At 30.3% G+C, this 12500-nt stretch overlaps 3 non-coding genes across 3 annotated transcripts in view; all 3 read left to right on the forward strand.

Moving 5' to 3' along the window:
• The window catches only part of LOC138927222 (small subunit ribosomal RNA), a 1995-nt gene extending 1975 nt beyond the window's left edge, over window positions 1–20 (forward strand). The window contains exon 1 of the ribosomal RNA XR_011443749.1: window positions 1–20. This exon is cut by the window's left edge and continues 1975 nt beyond it. This is a non-coding gene — a ribosomal RNA (small subunit ribosomal RNA).
• A 707-nt stretch (window positions 21–727) lies between these two features.
• On the forward strand, window positions 728–906 carry LOC138927219 (5.8S ribosomal RNA). The gene has a single exon (XR_011443746.1). It is a non-coding gene; the product is annotated as a 5.8S ribosomal RNA (ribosomal RNA).
• A 320-nt stretch (window positions 907–1226) lies between these two features.
• On the forward strand, window positions 1227–5176 carry LOC138927224 (large subunit ribosomal RNA). The gene has a single exon (XR_011443751.1). It is a non-coding gene; the product is annotated as a large subunit ribosomal RNA (ribosomal RNA).
• Window positions 5177–12500: the final 7324 nt, after the last annotated feature.

Here is a 12500-nt window from a genome sequence, read left to right on the forward strand (position 1 = left end):
AACCTGCGGAAGGATCATTATTGAATGAATCTTATCCGTTATTAAAATATTTATTATATATAAATATATAAATAAAAATTACCCAAAAATAAAAGACATATATATTATATTGAATATATAGACCATTTGTTGTCTTCAATATAAATTGCGTGTATATTTAATTAATATACATGCGTTGCGTGATGTATTGTTCATATTAAATTATGCGCATACATTGATAAATGCAACACCTAAAATATACATTGTTGTACCTGATATACAGGTTAATGCTTTATATAATATTAAAACAATATAAATTATATTTATATTGATTATATAAAACTAAGACATTTCGCAACAATTATTTTAGGTATATAAAAAAATTAAACATATTTTATATGTTTAAATATAGACGAATATATTGAATATAAATTGCGTGTATATTTAATTAATATACATGCGTTGCGTGATGTATTGTTCATATTAAATTATGCGCATACATTGATAAATGCAACACCTAAAATATACATTGTTGTACCTGATATACAGGTTAATGCTTTATATAATATTAAAACAATATAAATTATATTTATATTGATTATATAAAACTAAGACATTTCGCAACAATTATTTTAGGTATAAAAATAACTTTATTGAAGGAATTGATATATGCCAGTTAAATGGTGTATTTTTAATTTCTTTCAATAAAAACATAATTGACGAATTGTATATTTATATATATTTATAAAACTCTAAGCGGTGGATCACTCGGCTCATGGGTCGATGAAGAACGCAGCAAACTGTGCGTCATCGTGTGAACTGCAGGACACATGAACATCGACATTTTGAACGCATATCGCAGTCCATGCTGTTATGTACTTTAATTAATTTTATAGTGCTGCTTGGACTACATATGGTTGAGGGTTGTAAGACTATGCTAATAAAGTTGCTTATTATTATATATTTTTATAATGATATGCATATGGTATATTATTGGATATATTTATATATTCATAATATTAAATATAAAAGCAATTATCTCAAATATTTATAAAAGAAAAAATGAAGATATACAATTCTTTCTTTTTTCAATTCAAATAATACTGAGAAATGTCTAGCATAAAAAAAATTAAATTTTTTTTAACTAGAATTGTCTCTTATTTAAAGATGCGAAAATTGAAAATATATCAAATATATTGTTCTTCATAGAGATATATTGTTTATATATATATATACATTGCTTTATACAACCTCAACTCATATGGGACTACCCCCTGAATTTAAGCATATTAATTAGGGGAGGAAAAGAAACTAACAAGGATTTTCTTAGTAGCGGCGAGCGAAAAGAAATCAGTTCAGCACTAAGTCACTTTGTCTATATGGCAAATGTGAGATGCAGTGTATGGAGCGTCAATATTCTAGTATGAGAAATTAACGATTTAAGTCCTTCTTAAATGAGGCCATTTACCCATAGAGGGTGCCAGGCCCGTATAACGTTAATGATTACTAGATGATGTTTCCAAAGAGTCGTGTTGCTTGATAGTGCAGCACTAAGTGGGTGGTAAACTCCATCTAAAACTAAATATAACCATGAGACCGATAGTAAACAAGTACCGTGAGGGAAAGTTGAAAAGAACTCTGAATAGAGAGTTAAATAGTACGTGAAACTGCTTAGAGGTTAAGCCCGATGAACCTGAATATCCATTATGGAAAATTCATCATTAAAGTTATAATATTTAAATAATATTATAGAAATAGTGTGCATTTTTTCCATATAAGGACATTGTAATCTATTAACATATATAATTTATCATAAAATATGACTTATAGTTTATTCAAATTATTATGCTTGCATTTTAACATAGGATAAATGTCATTAATTTGATAAAGTGTTGATAGATTAATAAGAATACAGTGCGTTAATTTTTCGGAATTATATAATGGCATAATTATCATTGATTTTTGTGTTTATTATATGCACTTGTATGATTAACAATGCGAAAGATTCAGGATACCTTCGGGACCCGTCTTGAAACACGGACCAAGGAGTCTAACATATGTGCAAGTTATTGGGATATAAACCTAATAGCGTAATTAACTTGACTATTAATGGGATTAGTTTTTTAACTATTTTATAGTTAATTAACACAATCCCGGGGCGTTCTATATAGTTATGTATAATAATATTTATATTATTTATGCCTCTAACTGGAACGTACCTTGAGCAGATATGCTGTGACCCGAAAGATGGTGAACTATACTTGATCAGGTTGAAGTCAGGGGAAACCCTGATGGAAGACCGAAACAGTTCTGACGTGCAAATCGATTGTCAGAATTGAGTATAGGGGCGAAAGACCAATCGAACCATCTAGTAGCTGGTTCCTTCCGAAGTTTCCCTCAGGATAGCTGGTGCATTTTAATGTTATATAAAATAATCTTATCTGGTAAAGCGAATGATTAGAGGCCTTAGGGTCGAAACGATCTTAACCTATTCTCAAACTTTAAATGGGTAAGAACCTTAACTTTCTTGATATGAAGTTTAAGGTTATGATATAATGTGCCCAGTGGGCCACTTTTGGTAAGCAGAACTGGCGCTGTGGGATGAACCAAACGTAATGTTACGGTGCCCAAATTAACAACTCATGCAGAAACCATGAAAGGCGTTGGTTGCTTAAAACAGCAGGACGGTGATCATGGAAGTCGAAATCCGCTAAGGAGTGTGTAACAACTCACCTGCCGAAGCAACTAGCCCTTAAAATGGATGGCGCTTAAGTTGTATACCTATACATTACCGCTAAAGTAGATGATTTATATTACTTGTAATATAAATTTTGAAACTTTAGTGAGTAGGAAGGTACAATGGTATGCGTAGAAGTGTTTGGCGTAAGCCTGCATGGAGCTGCTATTGGTACAGATCTTGGTGGTAGTAGCAAATAATCGAATGAGACCTTGGAGGACTGAAGTGGAGAAGGGTTTCGTGTGAACAGTGGTTGATCACGAGTTAGTCGGTCCTAAGTTCAAGGCGAAAGCCGAAAATTTTCAAGTAAAAATAAATATTACAATTATTGTGAAAATTATATACTTGAATAATTTTGAACGAAAGGGAATACGGTTCCAATTCCGTAACCTGTTGAGTATCCGTTTGTTATTAAATATGGGCCTCGTGCTCATCCTGGCAACAGGAACGACCATAAAGAAGCCGTCGAGAGATATCGGAAGAGTTTTCTTTTCTGTTTTATAGTCGTACTACCATGGAAGTCTTTCGCAGAGAGATATGGTAGATGGGCTAGAAGAGCATGACATATACTGTTGTGTCGATATTTTCTCCTCGGACCTTGAAAATTTATGGTGGGGATACGCAAACTTCTCAACAGGCCGTACCAATATCCGCAGCTGGTCTCCAAGGTGAAGAGTCTCTAGTCGATAGAATAATGTAGGTAAGGGAAGTCGGCAAATTAGATCCGTAACTTCGGGATAAGGATTGGCTCTGAAGATTGAGATAGTCGGGCTTGATTGGGAAACAATAATATGGTTTATGTGCTCGTTCTGGGTAAATAGAGTTATAATCATTTATGGTTGTAACTTGTTCCCCGGATAGTTTAGTTACGTATCCAATTGTGGAACTTTCTTGCTAAAATTTTTAAGAATACTAGTTGGGTCAAACCAATTAGTTCTTATTAATTATAACGATTATCAATTAACAATCAATTCAGAACTGGCACGGACTTGGGGAATCCGACTGTCTAATTAAAACAAAGCATTGTGATGGCCCTAGCGGGTGTTGACACAATGTGATTTCTGCCCAGTGCTCTGAATGTCAAAGTGAAGAAATTCAAGTAAGCGCGGGTCAACGGCGGGAGTAACTATGACTCTCTTAAGGTAGCCAAATGCCTCGTCATCTAATTAGTGACGCGCATGAATGGATTAACGAGATTCCTTCTGTCCCTATCTACTATCTAGCGAAACCACAGCCAAGGGAACGGGCTTGGAATAATTAGCGGGGAAAGAAGACCCTTTTGAGCTTGACTCTAATCTGGCAGTGTAAGGAGACATAAGAGGTGTAGAATAAGTGGGAGATATTAGACTTCGGTTTGGTATCGACAATGAAATACCACTACTCTTATTGTTTCCTTACTTACTTGATTAAATGGAACGTGTATCATTTCCTAGCCATTATACGGATATATTTATTATATCTTATGGTATTGGGTTTTGATGCAAGCTTCTTGATCAAAGTATCACGAGTTTGTTATATAATCGCAAACAAATTCTTTAATGAGAGATGCATTCATGTATTATCGATTTGAAAATTTGGTATAACTCCAATTACTCAGGTATGATCCAATTCAAGGACATTGCCAGGTAGGGAGTTTGACTGGGGCGGTACATCTCTCAAATAATAACGGAGGTGTCCCAAGGCCAGCTCAGTGCGGACAGAAACCACACATAGAGCAAAAGGGCAAATGCTGACTTGATCTCGGTGTTCAGTACACACAGGGACAGCAAAAGCTCGGCCTATCGATCCTTTTGGTTTAAAGAGTTTTTAACAAGAGGTGTCAGAAAAGTTACCATAGGGATAACTGGCTTGTGGCGGCCAAGCGTTCATAGCGACGTCGCTTTTTGATCCTTCGATGTCGGCTCTTCCTATCATTGTGAAGCAAAATTCACCAAGCGTTGGATTGTTCACCCATGCAAGGGAACGTGAGCTGGGTTTAGACCGTCGTGAGACAGGTTAGTTTTACCCTACTAATGACAAAACGTTGTTGCGACAGCATTCCTGCGTAGTACGAGAGGAACCGCAGGTACGGACCAATGGCACAATACTTGTTCGAGCGAACAGTGGTATGACGCTACGTCCGTTGGATTATGCCTGAACGCCTCTAAGGTCGTATCCGTGCTGGACTGCAATGATAAATAAGGGGCAATTTGCATTGTATGGCTTCTAAACCATTTAAAGTTTATTATTTATATTTTAAACGACAATGGATGTGATGCCAATGTAATTTGTAACATAGTAAATTGGGAGGATCTTTGATCACCTGATGCCATGCTAGTTACATATGAAAACATTATTTAATACAATGACAAAGCCTAGAATCAATTGTAAACGACTTTTGTAACGGGCAAGGTGTTGTAAGTGGTTGAGCAGCTGCCATACTGCGATCCACTGAAGCTTATCCTTTGCTTGATGATTCGAAATATAAAAAAAATGTAAATATGCATGTGTAAATATGTATATTTAGTATAAAAAATCTTTATATGCTATATCTAAGAAAGCATATAAGGATTTATCACGGGTTGTCCACGTTTCCCTACTAATTGTGGCCTACTAACTGTTTCGTCATCTTATTAGTGACGTGAAAAATGAAAATAATATTTTTCATTTATATTGTTATAAGTCTTAAACCTTAAGACGGCGGGAGTTGAATTACTTTCGTTTAGGTAGCCAAATGCCTCGTCATCTTATTAGTGACGTGAAAAATGAAAATAATATTTTTCATTTATATTGTTATAAGTCTTAAACCTTATAACGGCGGAAGATGAATTACTTTCTTTTAGGTAGCCAAATGCCTCGTCATCTTATTAGTGACGTGAAAAATGAAAATAATATTTTTCATTTATATTGTTATAAGTCTTAAACTTTAAGACGGCGGGAGTTGAATTACTTTCGCATAGGTAGCCAAATGCCTCGTCATCTTATTAGTGACGCGCATGATTCAATTCAAGAGATTCCTTCTGTCCCTATTTAAAACCTCACGGATATTAAAAATATTAAACATATATTGTTATAAGTCTTAAACCTTAAGACGGCGGGAGTTGAATTACTTTCGCATAGGTAGCCAAATGCCTCGTCATCTTATTAGTGACGCGCATGATTCAATTCAAGAGATTCCTTCTGTCCCTATTTAAAACCTCACGGATATTAAAAATATTAAACATATATTGTTATAAGTCTTAAACCTTAAGACGGCGGGAGTTGAATTACTTTCGCATAGGTAGCCAAATGCCTCGTCATCTTATTAGTGACGTGAAAAATGAAAATAATATTTTTCATTTATATTGTTATAAGTCTTAAACTTTAAGACGGCGGGAGTTGAATTACTTTCGCATAGGTAGCCAAATGCCTCGTCATCTTATTAGTGACGTGAAAAATGAAAATAATATTTTTCATTTATATTGTTATAAGTCTTAAACCTTATAACGGCGGAAGATGAATTACTTTCGTTTAGGTAGCCAAATGCCTCGTCATCTTAATAGTGACGTGAAAAATGAAAATAATATTTTTCATTTATATTGTTATAAGTCTTAAACTTTAAGACGGCGGGAGTTGAATTACTTTCGCATAGGTAGCCAAATGCCTCGTCATCTTATTAGTGACGTGAAAAATGAAAATAATATTTTTCATTTATATTGTTATAAGTCTTAAACCTTATAACGGCGGAAGATGAATTACTTTCGTTTAGGTAGCCAAATGCCTCGTCATCTTATTAGTGACGTGAAAAATGAAAATAATATTTTTCATTTATATTGTTATAAGTCTTAAACTTTAAGACGGCGGGAGTTGAATTACTTTCGCATAGGTAGCCAAATGCCTTGTCATCTTATTAGTGACGCGCATGATTCAATTCAAGAGATTCCTTCTGTCCCTATTTAAAACCTCACGGATATTAAAAATATTAAACATATATTGTTATAAGTCTTAAACCTTAAGACGGCGGGAGTTGAATTACTTTCGCATAGGTAGCCAAATGCCTCGTCATCTTATTAGTGACGCGCATGATTCAATTCAAGAGATTCCTTCTGTCCCTATTTAAAACCTCACGGATATTAAAAATATTAAACATATATTGTTATAAGTCTTAAACCTTAAGACGGCGGGAGTTGAATTACTTTCGCATAGGTAGCCAAATGCCTCGTCATCTTATTAGTGACGCGCATGATTCAATTCAAGAGATTCCTTCTGTCCCTATTTAAAACCTCACGGATATTAAAAATATTAAACATATATTGTTATAAGTCTTAAACCTTAAGACGGCGGGAGTTGAATTACTTTCGCATAGGTAGCCAAATGCCTTGTCATCTTATTAGTGACGCGCATGATTCAATTCAAGAGATTCCTTCTGTCCCTATTTAAAACCTCACGGATATTAAAAATATTAAACATATATTGTTATAAGTCTTAAACCTTAAGACGGCGGGAGTTGAATTACTTTCGCATAGGTAGCCAAATGCCTCGTCATCTTATTAGTGACGCGCATGATTCAATTCAAGAGATTCCTTCTGTCCCTATTTAAAACCTCACGGATATTAAAAATATTAAACATATATTGTTATAAGTCTTAAACCTTAAGACGGCGGGAGTTGAATTACTTTCGCATAGGTAGCCAAATGCCTCGTCATCTTATTAGTGACGCGCATGATTCAATTCAAGAGATTCCTTCTGTCCCTATTTAAAACCTCACGGATATTAAAAATATTAAACATATATTGTTATAAGTCTTAAACCTTAAGACGGCGGGAGTTGAATTACTTTCGCATAGGTAGCCAAATGCCTCGTCATCTTATTAGTGACGCGCATGATTCAATTCAAGAGATTCCTTCTGTCCCTATTTAAAACCTCACGGATATTAAAAATATTAAACATATATTGTTATAAGTCTTAAACCTTAAGACGGCGGGAGTTGAATTACTTTCGCATAGGTAGCCAAATGCCTCGTCATCTTATTAGTGACGCGCATGATTCAATTCAAGAGATTCCTTCTGTCCCTATTTAAAAACTCACGAATATTAAAAATATTAAAAATATTTTCATATGGATATGCAATCGTATGGATATCCAAATATGTGTGGGAAAGTCGTACTTCCTATACGATAAATGACCGGATTGACGAAACCGTGTTCAAAAAGGTATATAGGGTAGGTGGTGTTCGGCCTACCAATATAATATTAAAATAATATTATATTAAACAGAAGATCGCCAGTATTAATATATAAGCATATGGTTATGAATACATATGCATATAACATATATGAAAATATATGAATATATAAAAAAAAATATATATGAATATGAAAATATTTATATGTATATGGAATATATGGTAGGTGATGATGTTAGCCTACCATATAATATATAATATAATAATTTAATTATATTATATTAAATATGGAAATATTAAAAATATATTAAAAATATTAAAAATATTTTCATATGGATATGCAATCGTATGGATATCCAAATATGTGTGGGAAAGTCATACTTCCCATACAATAAATGACCGGATTGACGAAACCGTGTTCAAAAAGGTATATAGGGTAGGTGGTGTTCAGCCTGCCAATATAATATTAAAATAATATTATATTAAACAGAAGACCGCCAGTATTAATATATGAGCATATGGTTATGAATACATATGCATATAACATATATGAAAATATATGAATATAAAAAAATATATATGGATATGAAAATATTTATATGTATATGAAATATATGGTAGGTGATGAGGATAGCCTACCATATAATATATAATATAATAATTTAATTATATTATATTAAATATGGAAATATTAAAAATATATTAAAAATATTAAAAATATTTTCATATGGATATGCAATCGTATGGATATCCAAATATGTGTGGGAAAGTCATACTTCCCATACAATAAATGACCGGATTGACGAAACCGTGTTCAAAAAGGTATATAGGGTAGGTGGTGTTCGGCCTACCAATATAATATTAAAATAATATTATATTAAACAGAAGACCGCCAGTATTAATATATGAGCATATGGTTATGAATACATATGCATATAACATATATGAAAATATATGAATATAAAAAAATATATATGGATATGAAAATATTTATATGTATATGAAATATATGGTAGGTGATGGTGATAGCCTACCATATAATATATAATATAATAATTTAATTATATTATATTAAATATGGAAATATTAAAAATATATTAAAAATATTAAAAATATTTTCATATGGATATGCAATCGTATGGATATCCAAATATGTGTGGGAAAGTCATACTTCCCATACAATAAATGACCGGATTGACGAAACCGTGTTCAAAAAGGTATATAGGGTAGGTGGTGTTCGGCCTACCAATATAATATTAAAATAATATTATATTAAACAGAAGACCGCCAGTATTAATATATAAGCATATGGTTATGAATACATATGCATATAACATATATGAAAATATATGAATATAAAAAAATATATATGGATATGAAAATATTTATATGTATATGAAATATATGGTAGGTGATGGTGATAGCCTACCATATAATATATAATATAATAATTTAATTATATTATATTAAATATGGAAATATTAAAAATATATTAAAAATATTAAAAATATTTTCATATGGATATGCAATCGTATGGATATCCAAATATGTGTGGGAAAGTCATACTTCCCATACAATAAATGACCGGATTGACGAAACCGTGTTCAAAAAGGTATATAGGGTAGGTGGTGTTCAGCCTGCCAATATAATATTAAAATAATATTATATTAAACAGAAGATCGCCAGTATTAATATATAAGCATATGGTTATGAATACATATGCATATAACATATATGAAAATATATGAATATATAAAAAAAAATATATATGAATATGAAAATATTTATATGTATATGGAATATATGGTAGGTGATGATGTTAGCCTACCATATAATATATAATATAATAATTTAATTATATTATATTAAATATGGAAATATTAAAAATATATTAAAAATATTAAAAATATTTTCATATGGATATGCAATCGTATGGATATCCAAATATGTGTGGGAAAGTCATACTTCCCATACAATAAATGACCGGATTGACGAAACCGTGTTCAAAAAGGTATATAGGGTAGGTGGTGTTCAGCCTGCCAATATAATATTAAAATAATATTATATTAAACAGAAGATCGCCAGTATTAATATATAAGCATATGGTTATGAATACATATGCATATAACATATATGAAAATATATGAATATATAAAAAAAAATATATATGAATATGAAAATATTTATATGTATATGGAATATATGGTAGGTGATGATGTTAGCCTACCATATAATATATAATATAATAATTTAATTATATTATATTAAATATGGAAATATTAAAAATATATTAAAAATATTAAAAATATTTTCATATGGATATGCAATCGTATGGATATCCAAATATGTGTGGGAAAGTCATACTTCCCATACAATAAATGACCGGATTGACGAAACCGTGTTCAAAAAGGTATATAGGGTAGGTGGTGTTCAGCCTGCCAATATAATATTAAAATAATATTATATTAAACAGAAGACCGCCAGTATTAATATATGAGCATATGGTTATGAATACATATGCATATAACATATATGAAAATATATGAATATAAAAAAATATATATGGATATGAAAATATTTATATGTATATGAAATATATGGTAGGTGATGAGGATAGCCTACCATATAATATATAATATAATAATTTAATTATATTATATTAAATATGGAAATATTAAAAATATATTAAAAATATTAAAAATATTTTCATATGGATATGCAATCGTATGGATATCCAAATATGTGTGGGAAAGTCATACTTCCCATACAATAAATGACCGGATTGACGAAACCGTGTTCAAAAAGGTATATAGGGTAGGTGGTGTTCGGCCTACCAATATAATATTAAAATAATATTATATTAAACAGAAGACCGCCAGTATTAATATATGAGCATATGGTTATGAATACATATGCATATAACATATATGAAAATATATGAATATAAAAAAATATATATGGATATGAAAATATTTATATGTATATGAAATATATGGTAGGTGATGGTGATAGCCTACCATATAATATATAATATAATAATTTAATTATATTATATTAAATATGGAAATATTAAAAATATATTAAAAATATTAAAAATATTTTCATATGGATATGCAATCGTATGGATATCCAAATATGTGTGGGAAAGTCATACTTCCCATACAATAAATGACCGGATTGACGAAACCGTGTTCAAAAAGGTATATAGGGTAGGTGGTGTTCGGCCTACCAATATAATATTAAAATAATATTATATTAAACAGAAGACCGCCAGTATTAATATATAAGCATATGGTTATGAATACATATGCATATAACATATATGAAAATATATGAATATAAAAAAATATATATGGATATGAAAATATTTATATGTATATGAAATATATGGTAGGTGATGGTGATAGCCTACCATATAATATATAATATAATAATTTAATTATATTATATTAAATATGGAAATATTAAAAATATATTAAAAATATTAAAAATATTTTCATATGGATATGCAATCGTATGGATATCCAAATATGTGTGGGAAAGTCATACTTCCCATACAATAAATGACCGGATTGACGAAACCGTGTTCAAAAAGGTATATAGGGTAGGTGGTGTTCAGCCTGCCAATATAATATTAAAATAATATTATATTAAACAGAAGACCGCCAGTATTAATATATGAGCATATGGTTATGAATACATATGCATATAACATATATGAAAATATATGAATATAAAAAAATATATATGGATATGAAAATATTTATATGTATATGAAATATATGGTAGGTGATGGGGATAGCCTACCATATAATATATAATATAATAATATTTATTATATTATAATAAATATGGAAATATTAAATTATTTTCATATGGATATGGATATGGATATGGATATGGATATACATATTCATATGGATATACTAAAATATACTGAAATATACCGATGAGTATATTTAGGTGAGGGTAAAAAGGCAAATAAATACCCAGCTTGACGAAAGTGTGTTCAAAAAGGTATATAGGGTAGGTGGTGTCGTCCTACCAATATAGTATATTATTTATATTATATGAATATACTAAAATACCGATGAGTATTTTTAGGTGAGGGAAAGAAGGCAAATAAATACCCAGCTTGACGAAAGTGTGGTCAAAAAGGTATATATGGTAGGTGGTGTAAGCCTATCTATATAATATAACATACTATATTATATATTATATATACACTATATTGTATACTTAGATAATATCGTTGAAGCGTCTACGTCTTATTATAAATTATAATTTGACAAGTTTCCAATTATTATCGTTAATTTCTGGTTCTAGGCAAATAAAAATTTCTTTTTATTATATCCTAGTAAGTATATGGAATTAAATTTAATTTCATATACGTATATGATAATAGTAGTAATATTATTATTATTATTATTGTATAAATAAATATGAATAAACTATATATATGAAAATATATAAATATATGAAAATTAAAAAGTGCTTAGTTTTATATCATATAAAACTAGACTTTTATATACAAAGAAAATAAATTTTAAATTTATTATCAAAATACATATGCGATAATTTTATTATAAAATTAAGCAAATATATATATGTGAATATATACAAATTGTTGTATGTGAAAAT

Source organism: Drosophila bipectinata, unplaced genomic scaffold, assembly GCF_030179905.1.
Source record: "Drosophila bipectinata strain 14024-0381.07 unplaced genomic scaffold, DbipHiC1v2 scaffold_205, whole genome shotgun sequence".
NCBI classification, from domain to species: Eukaryota; Metazoa; Arthropoda; class Insecta; order Diptera; family Drosophilidae; genus Drosophila; species Drosophila bipectinata.